Source organism: Lithobates pipiens, unplaced genomic scaffold, assembly GCF_037356315.1.
Source record: "Lithobates pipiens isolate NorthernLeopardFrog02 unplaced genomic scaffold, aLitPip1_a1.2 Scaffold_8, whole genome shotgun sequence".
Lineage (NCBI taxonomy): Eukaryota > Metazoa > Chordata > Amphibia > Anura > Ranidae > Lithobates > Lithobates pipiens.
The window spans coordinates 105,097,339-105,122,184 of NW_027507903.1; positions in this window are offsets into that span (position 1 = coordinate 105,097,339).

Below are 24,846 nucleotides of genomic sequence, written 5' to 3' on the forward strand. Positions count from 1 at the left end.
GGCGAGGTGCAGGAAACTATCTGCATGAGTGTGTGTGGGCGGCCCCACATTCTCCGCGTGGTAGGCTACAGGTCTGACACCACGCACGGGAGGGAGAGAAGAGCTTCACTGCTTCATTGTATGGCTGAAGAGTGGCGCAGCATCCCTGGCGCCTTCCGGAGCTTGGACTCCTCAAATCTCCTTCAACAGTGAGGCCCAGAGAACAGACTGACCGTGGGCCCAGAAGACAAGGACAGGCGAGAGGCGCAGGCTGTGAGGGAGCCGCTGGATGGAACAGGGATGGAGACAGGTATCGGGCACAATTATACACTGAATACCTGCAGACAAAGACTGGGGCAGGGAGGCAGAGAAGGGATTGCAGATAAGGACAGAGCTAGAGGTCTCCCTTTCTCTCAGCTCTCCTCTTTTTCAGCCCCCGTGTCCCCCTCTTTCTGCTCACCCTCTCTCTGTGCCCCCCCTCTCTCTGTGTCCCCTCTCTCTCTCTGTCCCCTCTCTCTCTCTGTCCCCTCTCTCTCTCTCTGTCCCTTCTCTCTCTCTCTCTCTCTCTGTCCCCCCTCTCTCTTTCTGTCCCCCTCTCTCTCTCTCTCTCTGTCCCCCCCTCTCTCTCTGTCCCCCCTCTCTCTCTCTGTACCCCCCTCTCTCTCTCTGTCCCCCCTCTCTCTCTCTCTGCCCCCCTCTCTCTCTCTCTGTCCCCCCTCTCTCTTTCTCTGTGCCCTCCCCTTTATCTCTGTCCCATATCTCTCTCTCTCTGCCCCCCTCTCTCTCTCTGTCCCCTCTCTCTCTTTCTCTGTGCCCTCCCCTTTATCTCTGTCCCATATCTCTCTCTCTCTCTCTATCCCATCTCTCTCTCTCTGCCCCTCTCTCTCTCAGCATCTCTCACACTCCTCCCCCTCTGTGTCCCCCCTCTCTCTGCCCCCCCGTGTGTCCCCCCTCTGTGTGTGTGTCACCTATCTCTATCTATCTGTCCCCCCTCACTCTGTCACCCTTCTCTCTCTCTCTGTCCTCTCTCTCTCTCTCTTTCACTGTGCCCTCCACTTTATCTCTGTCCCATATCTCTCACACCCTTCTCCCTCTGTCCCCCTCTCTCTTCCCCCATCTCTCTGTCCCCCCTCTCTCTGCCCCCCGTGTGTCCCCCCTCTGTGTGTGTCCCCTATCTCTATCTATCTGTCCCCCCCTCACTCTCTGTCACCTTTCTCTCTCTATGTGTCCTCTCTCTCTCTCACAGCCCCCTTTCTCTCTCTCTCACAAACCCCTATCTCACAACCCCCTCTCTCTCTTACACACAACCCTCTCTCTCTCTTACACACAACCCCCCTCTCTCTTACACACACACCCATCTCTCTCACACACCCCCTCTCTTTTGCTCAGCACCCCTCTCTCGCGAATTGCCGTGTTGGCACTTTACAACACAAAACCAACTTATTTATTTCAGTTTGGGCACTCAGACTCAAAAAGGTTCGCCATCACTGGCCTAGGACTACACTGGCCATTACATTTTATTGCTACCTACATTAAAGCGAAGTTCCACCCAAAAGTGGAATTTCCACTGACTTGTCTCCTCCCCACCTCCAGTGCCACATTTGGCACCTTTTTTTGGGGGGGTAGGGGGAGCGGGTACCTGTCTTTGACAGGTATCCTATTCCCACTTCCAGGAGTCTGGGCCATGGCCATGATGTCACTGCTTGGCTCCCTCCTCCTCCCCCTGCCACCAGGCTACACTGCTGGGTTCCCTTACCCACAATGGCAGTGGCATGCACCCGACAGCTGATGGAAACATCAGCTGCGGTGCTGACATCGCTGGACTCCAGGACAGGTAAGTGTCCTATTATTAAAAGCCAGCAGCTTGCTATGTTATCACCTGTATGACATTGTTATATCTCTGTTTACTACTTCCAATAAAAACCCTTTAAAAAAAAAATAAGCCAGCAGCTGCAGTATGTGTAGCTGCTGACTTTTAATTTTTGCAGCAGTGGGTAGAACACCGCTTTAACCCTTTCATGTCTAGGCCTATTTCTGACATTTGTTGCTTATCCATATTTTTTGCTCAAAAATTACTTAGAACCCCCAAACATTATATATACATTTTTAGCTGAGACCCTAGAATAAAATGGCAATTGTTGCAATATTTAATGTCACATGGTATTTGCGCAATATGAAATGAAATAAAAACTTAACCCAACAGTAAAGTTAGCCCAATTTTTTTTTTGTATAATGTGAAAGATGATGTTTCACCGGGTAAATAGATACCTAACATTTCATGCTTTACGATTGCACCACACGGTACCTAAAAATCTCCATAGGCAGTGCTTCAAAAAAAATGTATGGTTACCAGGTTAGAGCTACAGAGGAGGTCTTTTGCTTGAATTATTGCTCTCACTCATGATCGTGGTGATACCTCACATGTGTGATTTGAACACCATTTACTTTACGAGCATGACGTGCGTATGCCTTTTCTTTGCTGCGTGAGCACGCGGGGACCCTTTAAAAATAAAAATAAAAATTCTGACCACTTTTATTGCTGTCACAAGGGATGTTTACATGTAATAGGTGTTGACAGGTACTCTTTATGGAGAGATCGGGGATATCTAAAAGACACCAAATTCCTCCTTTGCACTTAAAGTATTCAAAATGCCAAAATCTGCGATTCTGAATACCATCATTTGTTAAAAATCTGCGCCATTGGCAGCCAAGTAAACCGGAAGTGAAGTTGTGACGTAACTTCCATGATTTTACATCGAAGGCGCGATCAAAGCCGAACCCAGCTTTATTTGGGTCTCAGCCTAGGAGGCAGATGTGCCGAGTGGTGGCTCGGGTCTCCCGGTGGGACGGGAGGCCAGGAAGAGCAGCAGAAGGCGGGAGGGGGGGACATTGTTGTTATCACTAAAAAGCCAACCGCTGGTAAACGGTACAGCTGCAGGCATCGCCCCGGTTTAACCCCTTCAAGCCAGGAACGCGAATTTGCATACGGTCAGTGCAAAGGGGTTAAGGCTGGATTCACACTGCCGCACGCAGTGTGGGTCCCTGTTCACCGTTTCAGGTCTGATTTCCGTACAAATTTTTGGCTGAATTCGGACCTGAAATAGACCAGAAGACACACAGGACTTCCGTGCAATTCGCTCCAGAGTCTCTCCAGGAATGTGTGAACCGGCTACATTGACATGTTCCTCATATGCGAATTGGATGCGGAAAAATCCACATTCAATTCGCAATAGTGTGAACCCAGCCTAAGAACACTAAATGTGTCTCGGAACTGGCTGGTCCGAGGTGCAGTAACTGAGGGAGGATTCAAGGTGTCCGGGTGTGCTCCCAGCTTGGAAAGGCACCACAGCTCGTGGAAGTGACCGGGGGAGGACTCTTCGGAGAAGGGCCGACAACTGGCATCCTGGGAAGTGCCTGGTTACTGAGTTGGGAAGGACATTGATGAAGCCACACTTTTTCCAATACTATTAAGGAGACAGAGAACGTTACAGGTACTGAGGAAAATGGTTCCTGTTCACTCTCAGTTACAACTTGTACACGTTCATAGGATTGTTTCAAGTTTTGAGTCAATGCGCTGATTGCCACGATCTCTGGCTAGAGATCTATTCAGCTTTGAAGTGCCCAGCTGCGAGTGGCTACTCTCTGGGTGGAATTAGAGACTTTATTATATTTGCAGTTCAAGGTACCTGAGTTCTTCATCCGTGCCCTCTGTTCCCATATGAGACTGTGTTATTGGATGTTATCACTGCAAAATAAAACCTTCCAAGAGGACTTTATTGGTGTCAGCGTCCAAGTTGTTGGGTATCAAACCTGGGAACCTCTAGATGTGGAAGAACAAGTCAAGCGGAGGTAACCGGTAAACCCATTAAGCCAAGGCCGCCCTACAAAGGGTTATGACCGCTACATTGACTATCAAAGAAAAAAGTGGGAGAGAAAGACAAACATCAATGTAATATATAGGTACAAAACACAATAACAACATAATATATATATATATATATATATATATATATATATATATATATATATATATATATATATATATATATATATATATATATATAGTGAGCTAGCCCATTGGAAACCCTAGCGGCCAGACCCAAGCATCTGAATTGCGAGCAGAGAGACAAACCAAAATACTATGGGAACGTGCGCAACATAAAAAAGGGAGGCAATAGCCCCCTAAAAAAAATTCAAAAAAGTACTCCTGGGTCCTTAAAAAAGGAACCAACATAATTAATTGTATCTAATGCAATTTCTGATACCCCAAGACCAATAAATAAAGTACTAAATATAATAGCGTTAATTGACACTATTTAACAAAAGATATGTACTTACTATACAATATGTAATGAATTGGAATATACGATTAAAAACAACATTTGAAAAGCCCAAACTGAGATGCACAAAGCCACTGCATTAGGGGAATAGAAATAAGTCGTAGTCCTATCACAAGGGAAGACAGACAGAAGGTAAGTTACCCAAAATTGAGGCATAGCAAAAAAGTTATTTAATGCTATGTCAGATATTAAAGTTAAATTAAAATGGTGTAACATGATATACGTAACTAGCAGTATTACTACTAAAGGAACTCACTCAGGTGGACTATATGTTCATATAAATGGTATTTTGACCAGAAAAGGGCCAGAGAATGTTGCTGATCGTGAAATGAGTCACAAAATAATATCTATCCCAAGGAGTGTAATAGGGGAATATTCACAATCAAGCCCAATTAGGTATTTAGTTTCAAGGAAAAGCACTGGTGGCTCCTTATTCACTCAGTGGGTGGCCATGCCGGCTGTACGCCATTAGACACTAGTTGATTAATCAATAGATTTTTGTCAAAGGACCTGCTGGAATAATTTTGTCCAAACAGCAGTTGTATCCAATCAGATAAAAGCCGCCAGGGACAGCTGTCTGAATACGATAGCTTATTATGGGGAATCTTTTTTCTTTTAGTTAGCCCACAGGCTAAACAAAAGAAATCTAGCAGTGTATGGGTAGCTTTAGTGTGTTTTTAAGGGTGCAATGGGCTATAAGTTGCTCTTGTGGGTATGAAAGCTTCTTTGAACTGGAGAGTGCAAAATCTGGTGCAGCTCTGCTTAGAAACCAACCAGCTTTAAATTTTACATTTTTTTTGTCAGAGCATAAAGTGATACAAAAATCTTTTTTTTTCTTTAAAAATAACAAACATGCTATACTTACATACTCTGCGTAGTTGTTTTCCACAGATCAGCCTGGATCCTCTTCTTCTTGGGTACCCCGCCAGAACTTCTGGCCCCTCCTTCCTGAGTGCCCCCACAGCAAGCAGCTTGCTATGGAGGCACCCGAGCCGAGCTTCAGCTCTGTTTGTCCAATCAGATATGGAGCCTTGGTTCAGCCCCGTCCCTTCTCTATCCTCATTGGCTAACTGACAGCAGTGGGAGCCAATAGTGTCACTGTTGTGTCTCAGCCAGTCAGGTGGGAGAATCCCAGATGGCCAAGGCAATCGTGCTGGATCGAGATGGGGCTCATGTAAGCATTAGGGGGGCTGAGGGGGGCTACTGCACACAGAAGGTTTTTTAGCTTAATGCATAGAATGCATTAAGATAAAAAACCTTCTGCTTTTACCACCACTTTAATTGAACAAGCTGAACTTAGAAGCTGATTGGCTACCATGCACAGCTGCAACAGATTTTGCCCTCTCCAGTTTTAGTAAATCAACCCCATAGTTTGATCTCTCTACAGGAAAAATCATGGTAAATCAGAAGCAGATCTTTGCCATCAAATTAAAGCGGGAGTCCGCCGGGACTCCGCGTTTTTTTTTTTTTTTTTTAAAGCCAGCAGCTACAAATACTGCAGCTGCTGACTTTTAAAATAGTGACACTTACCTGTCCAGCGCGCCCGCGATGTCGGCACCCGAAGCCGATCTGTAGATCATCTCTCGGGTGCTGCCGCCGCCATCTTGGGTATGGGAATCAGGAAATGGAGCCTTTCGGCTTCATTTCCCGGTTCCCAACTGCGAATGCGCGAGCCGCGCTGCGCAATAAAGACGGTCCCCGCTGCCTCTGGGATCTGTGTGTTTTCTCAGCAGGCAGCGGGGCACTTGCGGAAAGGGGCGGGCACTTGCGGAAAGGGGCGTAATCTACGCCCCTTTCCGCAGAGAGCTATCCCGGAAGTGGGTGCAGATACCTGTACTGTACAGGTATCTGCACCCCCCTCCCCCCTGAAAGGTGCCAATTGTGGCGCCGGAGGGGGGGAGGGTTCCGATGAGCGGAAGGTCCACTTTAGGGTGGACCTCCGCTTTAATGATGAGAGATCTACCAGCACTCAAATTCTACTTCAAATTGTCTCCTAACTTCAGCTGACTTCCAAATATTCTCCAAATATTTCATGGAAATAAGCTGCCACTAAAATGATCTACCTGTGGAAGAAGTCATCTCTTATTAGGCTTGATTTACTAAAGCAAATAGGCTGTTCACGTTGCAAGGGAAGTTGCACATTGCAAGAGAATTTTCCCGCTGCTTAGTGAATGTGATAACATTTCAGTTTCCAAAGGATACCCAATCACATGCAAGAAATATAAAAAGCAGCAATTCTCTTGTATATGACTGGATGATGGAAGATGGAAGTCAACTGAATTTTACCTCATACTAAGCACTGGGGAAAATCCTCTTGGAAAGTGCAACTTCCACTGCAAATTTAACAGTATATTTGCCTTCAGGAAAGTGATGACATTCCTTGGCTCACTGCCTTATGGTGAAGGTGTGAGATATTTGCTTCGCTTTAAAGCCCAACTCTGGGCAACTTAATAAATGGTCCCTTGTATTGGGGTTTAATCTAGGGGAACAGTAAAAGGAGACTTACTTACCCGATCTTCAGAGCCTGGCTCCTCAGCATCTGCACCCCCATGCTCCACTGCCCATGGATCCTGACATCACCAATGCCAGAACAGGGACCATGGCCCTGCACTGAACACGAGGACACTGAGGGATTGTCCACCACCATCAGAGATGGAGCACCGCCTGCCAAGGGCGCAGAGAATCAGGTAAGTAAAAGTGTTCGCCTTTCCGCTAGACTAAATGAATAATTAAGCTTTGCAGTGTGCGCACAGCCCCACTGCAAGGGATAGTTAACATTTTCCCAGAAATGGGCTTTAAATTAGCAGACTTTCACGTTACCACTACCAGAAAGAGAAAGGTGAAAGGTAAGTGCCACTGGTCCATATCACAAGGGATATGAGGTAAATAAAATAGGAAAATCTGAAGCAGACAGTCCCTTTGTTAACTTCATCGCTAGCCCCTAGAATCCTAAAGTATAACTATGTATTTATTGCCATTTTATTGCCATTCCTTTAGGCTCTATCACTCATTTCCATCCACTCCTCCGAGTCTTATACTTGCCTTCCCTAATTCACTAGGATTGTTGCTGTGAAGCCTGTTGGGTGTTGCACAGCCTCTTCAAATTCTTCATTGTTGTGTCCGATTCCTTCAGTGCATGTGCACCAAAATCCCTATGCATGCCTATGGAGATGTCATACTCTGCTCCTGATAGAAAGAAAATAAGAGTCCCTTTTGCCTTATATTACCTTTGCTGTGTTTAGTATGCTACCTTTGATGTGAAACCAAGTTCTCTGCTGTGGTGCCCTTCTGAAAGTGTATAAATTGACTTGCAGCTCTAGTTAGCTTAAGGCTTACGTATACAGGCATTGAAATGTATGCATCTTGCTGGCAGCAGTTTAGATATTAAATTTGTGCCTGAAGTATGTAATTCAGAATTTTTGAATGTGCCGCCACTGCCACCTACACACTTTTTATACTTTACAACTCCCCACTGGCCCTGAGTCATTCCATAGGCAGCAGCAAATATGTCCAATTACAAGTTACGCTTGTAAACGTTTTTATTAAAACTTACATACTCACTACTGAATAAAAAAATTGGACCTTGAATGCAGCTAAGAACTGTGGAGAAATACTGACCAAGATGCAGCTGTGTGAAGATGGCCATAGATGGATCGAAATTTGGCTGATTCAGCAGGTACCAGACAAATTTTGATCCATCCATGGCTGTTCTCATTTGAGAGCAGTTGATCTAAGGAGCAAAGAACAAAGAGAAGCACACCGCTCCAGGCAAAATCAGGTGCAGGATGGATCACAGGTGCAGACCTCGGTTCACCACCGTGGAAGACGAATGAGACAAGGCATTGGTTGCACACTGGAAATCCAAATTATCTCAATGTCATCTTTATTGTCAAAAGGGTCAGACAGATACAGGCAATGGTAGACATTTCATAAGCGGTAGCTTGCTTGTTCACAACCAGTGTAACACTAAACAGGCAGGTCTTTTATGAGGCAGGTCTTTTTATGAGATACCCAAATTGGGATACACCCAAAAACACACCTAGCTCTAATAGTGCCACATACAAACAACATTTCAACCAACATTTAAAAAAAGTTGATCTAAGGAACAGCCACTTTTGAAAGGGCTTGCTGGAAAATGTAGTTTTTGATCAGTGTATTCTGACAGAAGGGGATTCCCTCATCAGTGTATTCAGTGAAGAGAATTCCCTCATCCACCTATCTTAACCTCCCTGGTGGTAATCCCGAGTGTGGCTCAGGGTGAATTTTCATTACCAAAAGCGGTAAGCCCGAGCCACACTCGGATAGCATCGCAGTATCCTGGGAAAGTTACTTACCTTGTCCCCAGGATCCTGCAATGTCCTCCCGCAGTGTCCACGGGCTGTGTACTCCGCTCAATCCATCAATGTGCTGGGCTCCACTCCCTGTGAGTGTCACGATGCACGGGGACAGAGCCCGGGGTCAAAATCAAAAAGTGCAAAAAAAAACCCACATACAGTACACTGTGATCTTACAGGTTACATTACTGTATCAAATTATTTCACATCCCTTTTGTCCCTAATGGTTTGTCCAGTGCCCTGCCTGCAGTTTTATATTTTTTATATACTGTTTATATACTGTTCTTTCTGCCTGGAAACCTGATATTGTCCATGGCAACCAAAAAACGTCCCTTTATATCAAAAGCGGTTTTAGACCAGCTAGAAAACAGCGATAGTAAATTAGAATCACTTGCAGAATTAAGCAATAGTGATTAGTGTGGAAATTCATCATCAAACACTGAAAGAAACAACAGCAACAATTCTGCATCTAAGCAAATTTCAGTGTTTTTGATTTGATTACATTATTGAATACATTTTTTTTTTATTATTATTATATTATTATTTGTTATAATTAATTCTAGTTATTTATTATATTATAATTTATGATTTTGTGTTTCGAACTTTATCATACCCAGGATGTCGACTAGACTCTGGTTTGGACAGATTTAAGTGAGTTATTCCTAAGAATTACAGGCCTACAATATAAAACACCAAATGTACATGCGAAACAATGTCGCCAGGAGGTTAAATATGTGGATGGGGGGAATCAGTTTGGGTTTTTTGATCATATGGCTGGCTGATCAAAAAATAAAAATGTTATTCTATGACCAGCTTAAATGGGCCCATCGTATACAATACTGTTGCATTTAGATCCCTATAAAACTGTATGCAGTACAAATCTGAAAGCAGCATTTTATTTGCCTGTGTGTAGAAGCCATTATTACATTGGTCAGCAACCGCTGATCGTGAGCTACTCATTGACCATAGACAGATCACAGGTAGATCACAAACACCTCCCAGTGTTGCTGACCCCTGAGCTACAGAACGACGTAGATGCACGCTCACCGAGTCCTAGGCTGCAGTGGCAGCACCTGCCCCTTGCATCCATGAGGCTGTGGAGTGGGGAAAGCCTCCAGAATAGCTTGCTCATGCCCGAGCTCTTCCCCTGAGTGCTGTGCGTGCACCTCCACCTGACCTCCTCCCCGATCTAAGGGGCTTATGGGTGATATCATGTGGGAAGGTGAGAGAGGATTGCCGGTGTGGATCAGCGCCAGAACATGTAGGTTTGCCACAGCAGCTTCCCTGCGCCACTTTGTGTTAAAAATCTAAAATACCCTCCTGTCCCCCCAGTACTGTGCCCTCCTGACCCCCCAATTCCATGCCCTCATGACTCCTGCCCTACATATTAATGACCTCTGTACAGTGCTCTACAAACTACTGACCCCTGTACACTGCCCTACATCCTACAAACCTCTGTATACTGCCCTACATCCTACTGATATCTGTAAACTAAAATATATCTTAGTGACTTCTGTACACTGTCCTACCTACTACAGAGCCCTGGACGCTGCCCAACTTACTACAGTACTTACACTGGCCAGGTATCAGAGCAGATAGCCAGGCCTGAAAGTAGTCAAGAAAATCAGCCTACAGTACCAGATGTTCTGCTTTTATGATGGACTCCAGCATCAACCTTGTGTGGGTGACCAATTACTCCTCAGACATTAAACAAATTGTGAATGAAAGTGAATGCAGAGTTTCTCACTGAAGCTAACTTTTAAGGTAGGCTAAGTTTATATTTTTATAGTGACAATCATTTTCGTCGATTTTCCAAAGTTTTCTTCATGAAAAAAAAAGTTCTGTACCCTGGTGATCTTAGATTTGTTCCATGTTGTCCAGGTAGATCTCCACCTCCTAAGGGTTGCCTGCCCCTGCCTTATTGTGTCCAGGAGAATGAGCTTGTATATTTATTGTAGCAGGAACAGGGTATTGTATTGCTACATGTTCATAAGGGGTTACATTTTCAAATAAAAAATATATAACTGTCAAATAGATATTTAGCAGGGTGTATTTGGTCTTGGTTTTAAGTGCCAAAATAGTTTACTAGACTATATCCTGTATAACATATTATTTGCATCATACCAATGTCATTGCGATAAATCGTGGATGTCTTCCCCATGCTGAAATAATACACATGTACGGTATTTTGATATATTCCATTGAAATACAGTAGCTTCCATAATGTTACTGAAAAAAAAAACTTGGTTGTGTGACAATAGATGTGTTAAGATTCTGATTGAGCAACCCTTCAGAACAGTATTCTGAAATGTAGACATTTAAAGAAGAACTCCACCACAGACTTTACATAATTGGTTTGGGCCAAGCTGTCCCTCACTAACCTGTGAGGCCGCTGGATGTGCAGTATAAACTGTATGTAGATGTGGCTACCTACAGCATACCACACTGTGTTTTCCAGGTGAGAGCCGAGAGTTCCTGTCTCATACCTTTAACGCAGAAGAGTCTACCCCAGTGGCGCTCAGCCACTCAGAGCAAGCAGTGTATTCTATCAATGAATACAAAGCTTTGTCTGATTGGCTGAGTCAGAGGTTGTGACATCATCAGCCCGCCCCTCTGACTCAGCCAAGAAAGTCTTGCACCCAGAACACAGTGCGGTGGGCTGTATGTAGCCACAGCTACATACAGTTTATACCATACAGCCATGGCCAAAAGTTTTGAGAATGACACAAATATTAATTTTTACTAGACATGGGCGCCGTCAATAAATTTGTTTCGTTCTGTTCCGTTACAGTTGGTATTAAAATTAATTTGTACTCATATTTCGCGTCCGAAATTAAATTTCAATTCATAGGAAATACAAATTGTCGCTAGGTTCGTTAACTTGTATGAGCGTTCGTTACGATGAATTTAAAGGCAAAAATATACCTCAATATGACAGTCGATGCTGATGGAAGTTTGGTTTTTATCCAAAATACGAAATTCCGTTGAAGAATTTCCTATCCAAAATACAAATTTTCGTTAGATGAGGGGCTCCCACCACCCCTGTGCTGTGCTGACTTCCTCCTGGGGATTCGTAAACAAAACGCATGGCAATTCATATTTCGGATCCTCCCGAACGTACAAATTTAGGGAAATTCGTACGAATTTGAGATTCCTACGAAACGAATCGCACATGTCTAATTTTCACAAAGTACGCTGCCTCAGTTTTTATGATGGCAATTTTCATATACTCCAGAATGTTATGAAGAGTGATCAGGTGAATTGCAATTAATTGCAACATCCCTCCTTGCAATGAAAATGAACTTTATCCCAAAAAAACCCCATTCCACTGCATTTGTGAAGAAGGCTTCTGAACGCCCAAGAAAGTCCAACAAGTGCCAGGACTGTCTCCCATAGTTGATTCAGCTCCAGGATTGGGGTACCACAAGTGCACAGCTTGCCCAGAAATGGCAGTAGGCCGGTGTGAGTGCATCTGAATGCACAGTGAAGCAAAGACTTTTGAAGGAAGGCCTGGTGTCAAGAAGGACAGCAAAGAAGCCACTTTTCTCCAGGAAACACATCAGGGACAGACTGATATTCTGAAAAAGATACAATGATTGGCCTGCTTAGGACTGGGGCAAAGTCATTTTCTTTAATGAATCCCCTTTCCGATTGTATGGGGTATCCAGAAAAACCTTGTGTGGAGAAGAAAAGGTGTTACCATCAGTCCTATGTCATGCCAACAGTAAAGCATCCAGAGACCAATTATGTGTGGCATTGCTTCTCAGCCACGGAAGTGGGCTCACTCACAGTTTTGCCTAAGAACACCAGCCATGAATAAAGAATGGAACAAAAACATCCTCCGGGAAGAACTTCTCCCAACCATCCAAGAACAGTCTGGTGATAAACAATGCCTTTTCCAGCATGATGGAGCATCTTGCCATAAGGCAAAAGTGATAACTAAGTGGCTTGGGTAACAAAACAGCAACATTTTGCGTCCATGGTCAGGAAACTGCATAGACCTTAATCCCATTGAGAACTTGTGGTCAATCCTCAAGAGGCGGGTGAACAGAAAAAACCCTACTAATTCTGACAAACTCCAAGCATTGAATATGCAAGAATGGACTGCCATCAGTCAGGATGTGGCCCGGCAGTTGAATGACAGCATGCCAGGGCAAATTGCAGAGGTCTTAAAAAAGAAGGGTCAACACTGCAAATATTATAAAGTTAATGTAATTGTCAATAAAAGCCTTTGACACTTATGAAATGCTTGTAATTATACTTCAGTATACCATAGTAACATCTGACAAAAAGATCTAAAAACACTGAAGCAGCAGACTTTTGAAAATTAATATTTGTGTCATTCTTAAAATTTTGGCCATGGCTGTACATCCAGTGGCCTCAAAGGTTAATTTGGGCCAGCTTGGAAGTCTGTTTAAATATGGAGTTTGTCTTTAAGGTTTATGGGCAAGCCAAATTTTACCCTAGCCTGATCATACTGGACCAATTATTTAACGTTTAATTGACCTCCTAATCGTCACAGTATACATCAATAATATAGATATATTTTTGTTCCTTATCTTTTATTTATTTTTATTGTAGAATTTATTCAATCAAAACTATTTACTGAATCTCGCATTAGCTTGTCAAAACTAAAATAGCCTGTCAGTCTGCAGACTTTATAATTCTCGAAAATTATCAAAAATTCAAATGCCATTTCTCTGTAATTTGTCATTTCTGTCTACTGGTGTCCATAAGGCCTCCAAAATTCTAAATGGCTCACTGCTTTTTTAGAAGTATGCGCTCAGATACAACTCAAATTACAGACATCTCTGCAATAGTAGTTTTGTTTTGGGTAGAGCCTTCTGAAAAGGTATTTGGTCACATAGCCAAAAAATAAGGGATAGTAGTATAGGATACTGGGCAGAGCCATTAAAATCCTTCCTTTATGCCCGTTTGTGACCAACTGCATATCTAGAACCGTTGGTTTACACTACAGCCTAATATTCTGGAGCCATTCATTTCAAACTGCATACAGCCGATTCATCATCAGTTCACTTTATGGAAACCATGGTCTCTATTAAGAAGGACTTATGAACCAGACACGTTAGGGGAAGTGGGTTCTTGCCTGCTTCTAGCCCTCCTCACCATAAGGTGTCTAGTAGTTTCATTATGTTTTCCAACTTGTAATATATACAATATTAATATGCAATATAACATATTGCATAAAAATAAGTGTTCTGTAAAGTGACTATAAATCACCACATTCCCTAATAATTATTTCATGTGTAAATATGCTTGATAAAAATTACCATTACTTACTTTGTAAAGGGTATATCTGGGTTATGTGATACATTATACAATCTAGCACTCTTAAAGTAGCATTAAACCTAAAATTACTCAGAGACAGCAGGGATCGGCATATAACCGTATGGGAGAAGACAGCTGCTATAGCCACTAGAGAATCCAGCAGGCTGGTTGTACCTAAGTTGATCGATCGATTCAATCAATTTGGTACATTCAGCCTTCTCATTAACGGTTCAAATCTCAGCCAATTCCTACTGAGATTTGAACCATGTATAGCAAGTAGGGATGAGCTCAGTGTTTGATTCGAAAGCATGTTCATCTCAAACAGTGGCTGTTCGTCTGTTTGGCGAATCCAGAACTTTGTGGGCCGTTCATGCCATATTCGTGTGGCGCTTACGGCTCACAATGCACTGCTCCATCGCAGTGCATTTCTGGCTCATGATTAGCCAAGCATGCACAGCGCCGGCAGCGAGGAGAGCCATAATTGGCCACAGGCAGGATGCCTGTGGCCAATTATAGCTCAGGGGGATTTAGTACATGCCCCACACTATATAAGGCCTCCAGCGCGGTGGCCTTGTGTAGTGTGTTGGCGTGCAGGGAAAGAGCAGGATAGGTAGGGACAGTGTCTTTTTGCTTGTGAACCTAGCAATGTTACAGTGGGTGTTGTGTGCCTCCTGCACAGTATACACCTGAAGCTACCCCTTATTGCTGGTGTTGTTCTGTTTCTGTAACACAGGCATCTGCAGCAGTTAGAGTGGGTGTTGTGTGCCTTCTGCACAGTATACACCTAAAGCTACCCCTTATTGCTGGTGTTGTTCTGTTTCTGTAACACAGGCATCTGCAGCAGTTACAGTGACAGTAGTGTGCCTCCTGCACAGTATACACCTGAAGCTACCCCTTATTGCTGGTGTTGTTCTGTTTCTGTAACACAGGCATCTGCGGCATTTACAGTGCATTTCTGGCTCATGATTGGCCAAGCATACACCGTGACCCCGCATGCTTGGCCAATCACAGCGAGGCAGCGAGGAGAGCCATAATTGGCCACAGGCAGGAGTGGTGTTGTTCTGTTTCTGTAACACAGGCATCTGCAGACAGGCATCTGCAGCATTTACAGTGGGTGTACTGTGCCTCCTGCACAGTATACACCTGAAGCTACCCCTTATTGCTGGTGGGCAAGAGGGCAAGCAGGCTCTGTGTCTAGAGGCAACAGTGCTGGTCGTGGACGCGGTGCAGCATCATCAGCACATGGCCATGGGACAGCAATCTGGCAGTCATTGTCAGGAATCCGCCCGTACCGTGCGATTGGCTCTCCGTGCGCGCACGCACGCTCGTACCGCGGGTCGTCGTGGGCAGGAGCGTCTTCCGACGCGCGCGGGTGCACGTCGTTTGTATGTGCGCGCGGTACACGCACGCACGGGCGAGCGTTAGCACGATTGGCGCCAGTGGCCCTTTTTAAAGGCACAGCTGCAGGGGTTCTGTGCTGTCTCGTCTGCAGCTTGTACCCGAGTTACCTGCTATTCTGTTTGAACCTTATCTGATACCTGACCCGGCTCCGTCTGACCTTGCTGATCTCTCCTGCTCTGACCCCGGCTTGTTTGACCCTTCTTGGACTGATTCTTGTTGCCGAACCTCTGCTTGTACCTGATTCCTCTGCTGGCTCCAGCTTGTTCCTGTGTCTGTTACTTCCTCATCCTGAGATCCAGCCATCCTGATCCCACAGTCCGTGGTCTTCTCCCAGCTGCCTTCTTGCTACAGAGAGCTCCGCTCCAAGAGGATCCTCATCTACCTGGCATCTGCTGCTGCACCTGGCTGGACTCTCCTACCCCGCTGCGCTCCGGTCTCCCTGTTCCCATTCCAGTGAGACCAGAACCAGAGCCGTAAGAGAGGTCCCCTTCCACTAAGTCAGACTCTCTATCTGAAGATCCTAACAGTCATGTTCCACCAGCTGCAGCATACTGCCAGGTTTGCTCCAGGGATGAAGAGGGAGGGGATGATGAGGTCACTGACTCCATGTGGGTGCCTGATGGGAGAGAGGAGGAGGAGGCACATCTCCAATGAGGCAGGATGCCCTCTGGGGGCCAGCTTAAAGGCAGCACACCAACTGAATCACACTGCAGAGCTCCGCCTGTGCAGGGCGCTGCCTATGCGCATTATTCCAAAAGTTCTTTGGTGTGGGCCTTTTTTGAGACGAGTGCATCAGATCGCACCACTTCTATTTGCAACATATGTCTCAAGCGTATCTTGCGTGGCCAAAACATCAGCCACTTGGGCACCACATGCTTGACCAGACATATGTTGACCTGCCATGCAGCTCGTTGGCAAGCGTACCTCAAAGACCCACACCAAAGAACAAAGCGGACCTCTCCTTGCTCCTCATCAGCTGGGATCTCCAACCCCACTAGACCTTCAGTCCTCTCTGAAACCTACAATGAGAGGAATGAAGGTGTAGAACTAGGTGTGTCACAGCCAAGTACTTGCGGGCACTCTGCTAGCCGTACACCGATGTCCGATTGTATCAGGCAAATTTCCCTGCCCCAGCTGCTGGACCATCGAAAGAAGTTCACTCCCAGCCATCCACATGCCCAGCGGTTGAATACTAGCTTGGCTAAATTGCTTGCACTTCAACTGCTGTCTTTTCAGTTGGTAGACTCGGCCTCCTTCCGTGAGTTTGTGCAATGTGTGGTTCCTCAGTGGCAGGTTCCCAAACGCCACTTTTTCTTATGGAAGGCGATTCCTGCTTTCTATTGTGGAAGGCAATATCTATGCCTTGCTGGACAGGGTGGTCAGCGATAAGGTGCATATTACTGCTGACTCATGGTCCAGCAGGCATGGACAGGGATGTTACCTATCTTTCATGGCACATTGGGTCACTCTTCTGGCAGCTGGGAAGGATGCAGGACAACGTGCAGTAGTGTTGGAGGTTGTTCCGCCACCACGCCTCCAAAATGCTACTACTGGTTGTGACACACCTCTCTCCTCCACCTCTTCCTCTTCTTTTTCCTCCATGGCCTCTTCCTGAGCTTTGTCCTTGGAACCAGCGGTGCTCTGTAGGCATTCAAGGGGCTATGCAAGTACGCAGGCAAAAAGATGCCATGCCATGCTTGCTTACGCTGGTGTGTTTGGGGGACAGGAACCACACTGGGGCAGGTATTTTGTCATCTCTGCAGGGACAGGCCGAGAAGTGGTTGAAGCCACACCAGCTTAAGCCAGGAAAGGTGGTTTGCGACAATGGCACCAACCTCCTCTCTGCCCTCCAACAGGGACAACTGACCAATGTGCCCTGTGTGGCTCACGTCCTTAACCTGGTGGTGCAGCGGTTCTTGGGCAGGTACCCGGGCTTACAGGATGTCCTGAGGCAGGCCAGGAAAGTCTGTGTGCATTTCCACCAATCATATAATGCCAGTGCTCGTCTGGCTGAGCTCCAAATGGAGTTGAACCTGTCCAAGAACCGCCTTATCTGTGACATGCCCACCAGGTGGAACTCAACGTTGGCCATGCTGCAGCGGCTGCACACGCAGCATCGGGCCATCAATGAGTACCTGTGCGACTACGGCACCAGGACAGGGTCAGGGGAGCTCGTTTTTTTTTCACCACGCCAGTGGGGCATGATCAGTGCTGCATGCACTGTCCTGTCACCATTTGAGGAGGCTACGAGGATGGTGAGCAGTGACAGTGCATTCATCAGTGACAATGTACCTCTTGTCCACCTGTTGGAGCATACACTGCGTGGAATAATGGACAGGGCACTTGAGGCAGAACAGAGGCAGGAAGAGGAGGACTTCCTTGCCTCTCAAGGCCCCCTTTATCCAGACAGTGTTCCTGCTGTCCACCCCATCGCACAGGAAAAGGATGAGGAGGAGGAGGAAGATTGTGTCAGCATAGAGGTGGAGTCTGGCACTCGGCGTCAGCAGCAGCAGTCTTTTAGGGATAATTTACAGTCCCAAGAAACCCGTGGACTTGTACGTGGCTGGGAGGAGGTGGCTGCGGATCATGTCGTCTTTAGTGACCCAGAGGACTCTGGACCAAATGCCTCTGCTAACCTACGCTGCATGGCCTCCCTGATCCTGTAAAGCCTGCGGAAGGATCCTCGTGTTCTTCGGATCAAGGAGAGGGATCATTACTGGCTTGAAACTCTCCTTGATCCACGGTACAAGGGTATGGTTGCTGACCTTATCTTGCCGTCGCAGAGGGAGCAGAGGATGAGACATCTCTGGGAGATCCTGGACAACATGTTGTTGAGGCTTCGGTCAGTCACAGAAGGAGCGGTGGAGAAGGTGTCCGTCTGACCGATGCGTTCAGACAATTTTTTAGTCCGCAGCCCCAAGGTATGATCGGTTCCAGCAACCATCGCCAGCGTCTGATTTACATGGTGCAGGAATACCTAGGGGCAAGGTCAGACTTGGACACCTTTCCAACCGAAAATCCTCTGGTTTACTGGGTCTTGAGGATTGATCACTGGCTAGAGCTTGCACAGTATGCAATTGAGCTACTGGCCTGTCCTGCATCCAGCGTTCTTTAGAAACCAATTAGCTTCCAGGTTTGTTTGTTTTTTGCTGAAGCTTAATTGAACAAACTGAAGAAGCTTATTGGCTACAATGCACAGCTGCACCAGATTTTGCACTCTAGTTTTAGTAAATCAATCCCAATGCTTTTTCATTTCATCAGCCAACCAATGACTTTTTACCCCATTATTAGCATCCATATAGAAATGAAATTATTATTATAATACATGGTTTATATAGCACCAACAGTTTACACAGTGCTTTACAATATAAGAGGGAGACAGTACAGTTACACTACAATAGAATATAAGAGTGTTACGAGGGCCCTGCTCATAGAATCTTACAATCGGGGGGGACTGGTACAAAGGGTTGTAACTGTGAGGGATGAGCTGATAGAAGTGATAAAAGATTAGTTGAAGGTGTGATGGGATTCACTGAAGAGGTCGCCTAAAGGCAGTAATAGATAGCCAGACAGATAAGGGTAGAGAGTTCCAGAGGATGGGAGAGGCTCTGGAGAAGTCCTGGAGACTAGCATGGGAGGAGTAGATAAGGGAGCTAGAGTGCAAGAGGACAGTTTGGGTGATATTTGGAGACAAGATTCGTGAGGTTTATTTACACTACAAAATATTCTGAGCCAGACTAGGACCAGTTAAAAAATATGTTCATGTAATTGAGATGGTTTTAGAAGAGGTGCTGTTGCTTTGGGCACCAATGGTTGTGTTCCTACAGTGGAACTGTTTCATGAACATGAACTGTGTAACCAAGGGTGGCTATAAACATTACAATCCTATTGTACGGTTCTTGTACAATCTTATTTAAATTTACCCAAGCAATGTAAAATAAGAATAAACCTTTACAATCCAATCAATTACCATCCAATCCCACAGGCCTTTACATTGCAAAGTTGTTTGTAGATCTAAAAGAGATTGTATGATCAGATTGTATAGTGTGTGATACAACTAAGTGTTACCATACACTGTACAATCTGATTGTGAAATCTTCTTTCAGCTACCATCAACAACGTAGTGGAAGGGCCTACCTGAGTTGATACAAATTTAATGGGTTGTTTAGGTATGTCCACCTCTTGCATAGTTTTGATAAATTTAGAGTAAATTGTACAATCATATTGTTTAGTGTATGACTAGCTTAATCCTCTCTTCCCTATAGAGCCAGGAGTGTATGATGTCATCTTGATCTAGGCTAGGATTTAGAGAGTAAAAAAATATAAAAATAATAATAAAATCAAGTAAACAAAATTTTGTTTTGTTTTTTCTAAAATAAATATTTCTAATGTGTAAGAGGCAGGGGAAAGGGGACAGGAGAGAACTTGAATTTGTTTTTATAAAATTCGACTTTGAGGCGATGTTATTCTATTTATATATATTTTGCTGTATTTCACAATTTTATTTCTTGTCACTTGTCACTGTTTTTGACTGCACATTGATGCTGCATCTGTGTTTGTTAATCTCCAAAAAAAAAAAAAAAGTAGATTCTGGTCCCTTAAAGCAGATTACACTGCACAGCGCTTGTAGTGTGTACTCTGCCCCCCCCCCCCCCCCTCTAAACTGTAAAAAAAAAAAAAAAAAACTTAAAATTGCACTTCCTGTATCCCCTCTCTAAATGATAGCTCCGCCCTGATCACTGTGGTCTAATTGCATCCCTCCATCATACGCTGTCCCCTCTGCTCTCCTCTCTAACCCCTCACCCCCTCCTTTCTCCCTGTCATCTGCCTGTGTCTGTCTCCGGCCTGGCCCCTCCCCCCGCCAATAGTGCTTGTAAAATAAAATCATAACATTTTCACTGCCAGTCTCTCTATTAGAGGTGTAAATACCTAATTTGAGCTGTCTTCAGGCCGGTCACGTGACTCGTGGCCGCTTTACAGCTTTGAGACAGGAGTTCCGTGGAGGAGACGAGCGGTCACATGATCTCCCCGGCTGACGTCAGAGAGAGATCACGGCCCCTCCCTCAGAAGCCATCCATCAGAGCAGGAAAATGGCCATGATTCATGTCACCGGCCTGAAGACAACTAAAATGAGGTATTTTCACTGCTCATTTGTAAAACTAAAGACATAGGGGTTGATTTACTAAATGTTGAGAGTGCAAAATCTGGTGCAGCTCTGCATAGAAACCAATCAGCGTCCAGGTTTTTTTGTTAGAAGCTGATTGACTACCATGCTCAGCTGCACCAGATTTTGCACTCTCTAGTTTTAGTAACTTAACCCTATAATGTGCTATGCCAGCCTCTAATAGAGGGTCTGGCATTGTTTTATATATATGGGTTAACAAACCCTCTAAGCTTTTATAAATGTGGGAAATGCTTTAAAGTGAAATTAAGGCCCCTTTCACACGGGACGGATCAGTAATGATGATCCGCTCGCTCAGCGGGGATCGCTCCGTTGTCCCCGCTGAGCCGGCGGCGGACAGGGCGGTCTCCGCACACTGTCAGCTCTCCGCTCTCCTCTATGGGGATCGGATGAGCATGGACCGTCTGTCCGTGTTCATCCGATCCGCTCTGCAGACGGATAGAAAAATAGGATTTTCCTCCGTCTGCAGAATCGGACCATAGCAGAGGCGGACAATAGCGGGTGTCTACGGATGTTCATCCGCAGACACCCGCTATCCCATAGGGATGCATGTATGTCCGTATTTCATCCACAAACCTAGGTGGATGCAGTGTCAGTCTGATGCTGCATTTTTCCCCTGCAGCTTCTAAGACTGAGAACTGAGCGATCAAAGACCGCTGATCGCTCAGTTCTTAGCCTTCAGTGAGCAGAGAAGCAGAGACTGTCAGTCACTGCCTCTCTGCTCTTCTACTCCAGCGTTCACTTTAGCGCCGGGCTGTGGAGGGGGTGTGAGTCTGCCCCAGGCTCTCAGCAGCTGCCTCAGGCTTATAGGTGGCTCGCTGAGAAGCTGAGCGATCTGCCAGTCCAGGCATCTGGGTGGATCCCTGACTATTATGTCAGGATCTTTCCAGAGCTTGGACCGGCTCTATGACATCAGAAAATGGGTCACAGGAGTGCAGAATGAACTGCACTTCTGTGACCTACAGGAAAAGTACAGCCAAAATAGTTTTGGCCATACTTCTCCTGTAAGCTTTTTTTAATTTATTTATTATTATTCTTTATTTAAGTTTTTATGCAAGCATGGGTTACAGACATATAACAAACATTGGTTTCGCACAGCATTTGGTAACAACAGACGTACAGCAACCTAATTAGATACATCTTGTGAAATCTTATTATGTCTGTGTCCTACAGAACAGGGAACAGAAACTCCTCAGATAAGCCTCTTTATAATAACATCTGAAAAATCTGAAGAACTGTATAAAAAAGGGAATTAGCTACATTAGAGCAGTATAAGCGCTAACCAAGGATGAGGAGAGAAATGAAGAAGAAGAGAAGAAAAGGGGGGACAAAGGAGGGGGGTTTCATGCGGCCAACGCTGCTGTGAATCCATCCATCATAACAGGCATAGCAAAGGTACAAAGCAAGAAGCTTATTTCACCTAGTCAAAAATGGCTTTAAATCCCAGAGAATAGGTCAACCCCATCCAAAAGAACCAAAATACACCATAGTTTATAGATATGCTTTAGGCTCCTGTCTCCAGTGGGCCGGAAAACAAATTCTGGCAATGTTTAACAGATGGATCACAAGAGTGTCAATGTATTTTTTTCCTAGGCAACGAAAAATGGCGGAATAGGTAAGCTGCTGGATCATTGCCTAAGTCAAGATAAGTTAATTGTGTGAAAGTCAATCTCACTTGTGTCCAAAAGTTTCTAATCCTGTTGTACAACCAAAAAATGTGCAATAGTATGCCCTCAGTAAATTTACGTTGCCAACACAAACCTAAAAGAACCAAGGATAGATTTTTTTGTAGGACCTTTGCCACTTTATGTCACCTAGTGAATATTTTTTAATTCTTGAAACTTGCTGGCTCTTGAGTAGTGTAAAAAGTATAAAATGCCATCTCTCTGGGCAGGGGAAAATAAAGTTCCCAGTTCAATTCCCCACTAAAGCAGGAAAGGGATGTAAATAGGTCAGATGGTTGTATGAGAAGTTTATAGGTTGTTATGACTGCATGGGTAGGTGGACTGGTCTCCGAAAAAAGACTTTCAAAGGGTGTTGGCCTGAAAGCAATCAAATATTGTGGGTGGCATATTTTTCCAGATCTACAATATCCCAAAAGGTCATCAACCCAGCAACATACATAGATACAAATTATCTAGAATAGAAAGAGGGTGTTCGAGGATGACCTACCAACAGGTATTCACAAAGTCCAATTATTAAAATCAAAATATTTTTATTACCACATAAGTTAAAATATCATAGGTTATACATTATAATACATATTGGTCTGAAACACCTCTCTTGAGGGTGACTGAGAGAAGATGTCTGTATGAGTTGCCATTGTATGTCTGGCAAGTCCCATGTCCCATAGGAAGTATTTCAGTCTGAAAATATTATTGCGAAGAAAAGGGGCCAAAAGATCTATCAGTGTGACCTGGGAGGAAATCCGGATTCTCCACCAATGGAATCATCATTGTGATAGTATGTTCAGAATCTGAAATTTGAGTTATTTTAATTATTATTATTATTATTATTATTATTATTATAATACAGGATTTATATAATGCCAACAGTTTGCACCACACTTACTTACTCTTGTCAGGACATCTAGAGATGCGCCTATCGTTGGTTGACTCCATGGGGTTCCACTATAAATTATCTTGATCCAGGGTGAGAGTGGATTGGGATTATGACACTAAGGTGTTCCAGTGTGATCCATCGTTTATGGTCAAAATCCCTACACCAAGCCAACACTCTCGGCTGGTGCATAGCTTGATAATATTTCAAGGGGTCGAGGAAGGCCAAGCCACCATTAATTTTAGGCATGGTAAGGTGATTGTACACTATTCTATAATATGTATGTGCCCATAAAAATAGTGGAAATTCCCTAAACAAAGCTTTAAGAAAAGATGGAGTAATATGGCCCTGGATAGTATAATAGAGATATAACACCCTATGCATAATATATATTTAGAGGATCACATTTCTCTCTAACCAAGTATAAACATTTTGTGCCATCATTGGAGGTCCTGCCTAATGGCCCAAAATAGCAAGGGGAAATTAAAAGTTTGTCTATGATATTTATCTCCTGAGTAGACAATGAGATTTCAAGCCCAAGGGAAAGGAAAGGTGTAAGTAATATTTGCGATGAAATCGTGACAGTTATATTAAGAGTTTTCAATTTATGAAAGTTAATCTTGAAGTTTGATAGGTCTCTATACCGGTCAAGTTTCCTAACAATGTTAGGTATTATAGTCTCAGGGCTGGTAACAAAAAAACAACAGATCATTGGCAAATGCGGCAACCTTCTGTTTTGCGGTCTGTACTAGGAAACTGGTGATATATAAACATGTTGTGCCATCATTGGAGGTCCTGCCTAATGGCCCAAAATAGAAAGGGGAAATTAAAAGTTTGTCTATGATCGGGGTAACTTTATCTCCTGAGTAGACAATGAGATTTCAAGCCCAAGGGAAAGGAAAGGTGTAAGTAATATTTGCGATGCAATCGTGACAGTTATATTAAGAGTTTTAAATTTATGAAAGTTAATCTTGAAGTTTGACAGGTCTCTATACCGGTCAAGTTCCCTAACAATGTTAGGTATTATAGTCTCAGGGCTGGTAATAAAAAAACAACAGATCATTGGCAAATGCGGCAACCTTCTGTTTTGCGGTCTGTACTAGGAAACTGGTGATATATAAACATGTTGTGCCATCATTGGAGGTCCTGCCTAATGGCCCAAAATAGCAAGGGGAAATTAAGTTTGTCTATGATCGGGGTAACTTTATCTCCTGAGTAGACAATGAGATTTCAAGCCCAAGGGAAAGGAAAGGTGTAAGTAATATTTGCGATGCAATCGTGACAGTTATATTAAGAGTTTTAAATTTATGGAAGTTAATCTTGAAGTTTGATAGGTCTCTATACCGGTCAAGTTTCCTAACATTGTTAGGTATTATAGTCTCAGGGCTGGTAACAAAAAACAACAGATCATTGGCAAATGCGGCAACCTTCTGTTTTGCGGTCTGTACTAGGAAACTGGTGATATTTGCATTTTTACGAATATGTCATAATAGGGGCTCGTGTTAGGATAAATATGAGTGCTTATAAGGGGCATCCCTGTTACATACCATTCGTCAGGGGAAAATAAGATGAGATAGACCCATTAGCGTTAACTGCAGCCATTGGAGCTAAATAGATGGCCTCCAGCCAAGTACACATCATGTGCACGAGAGTAGCCCTCTAAAACTGCCAGTCTACTCTATCAAATGCTTTTTCAGCATTAAAAGACTGGAGGCACATGGATCTTACAGTTGTGATCTAAATGGATTGCATTAACAACACT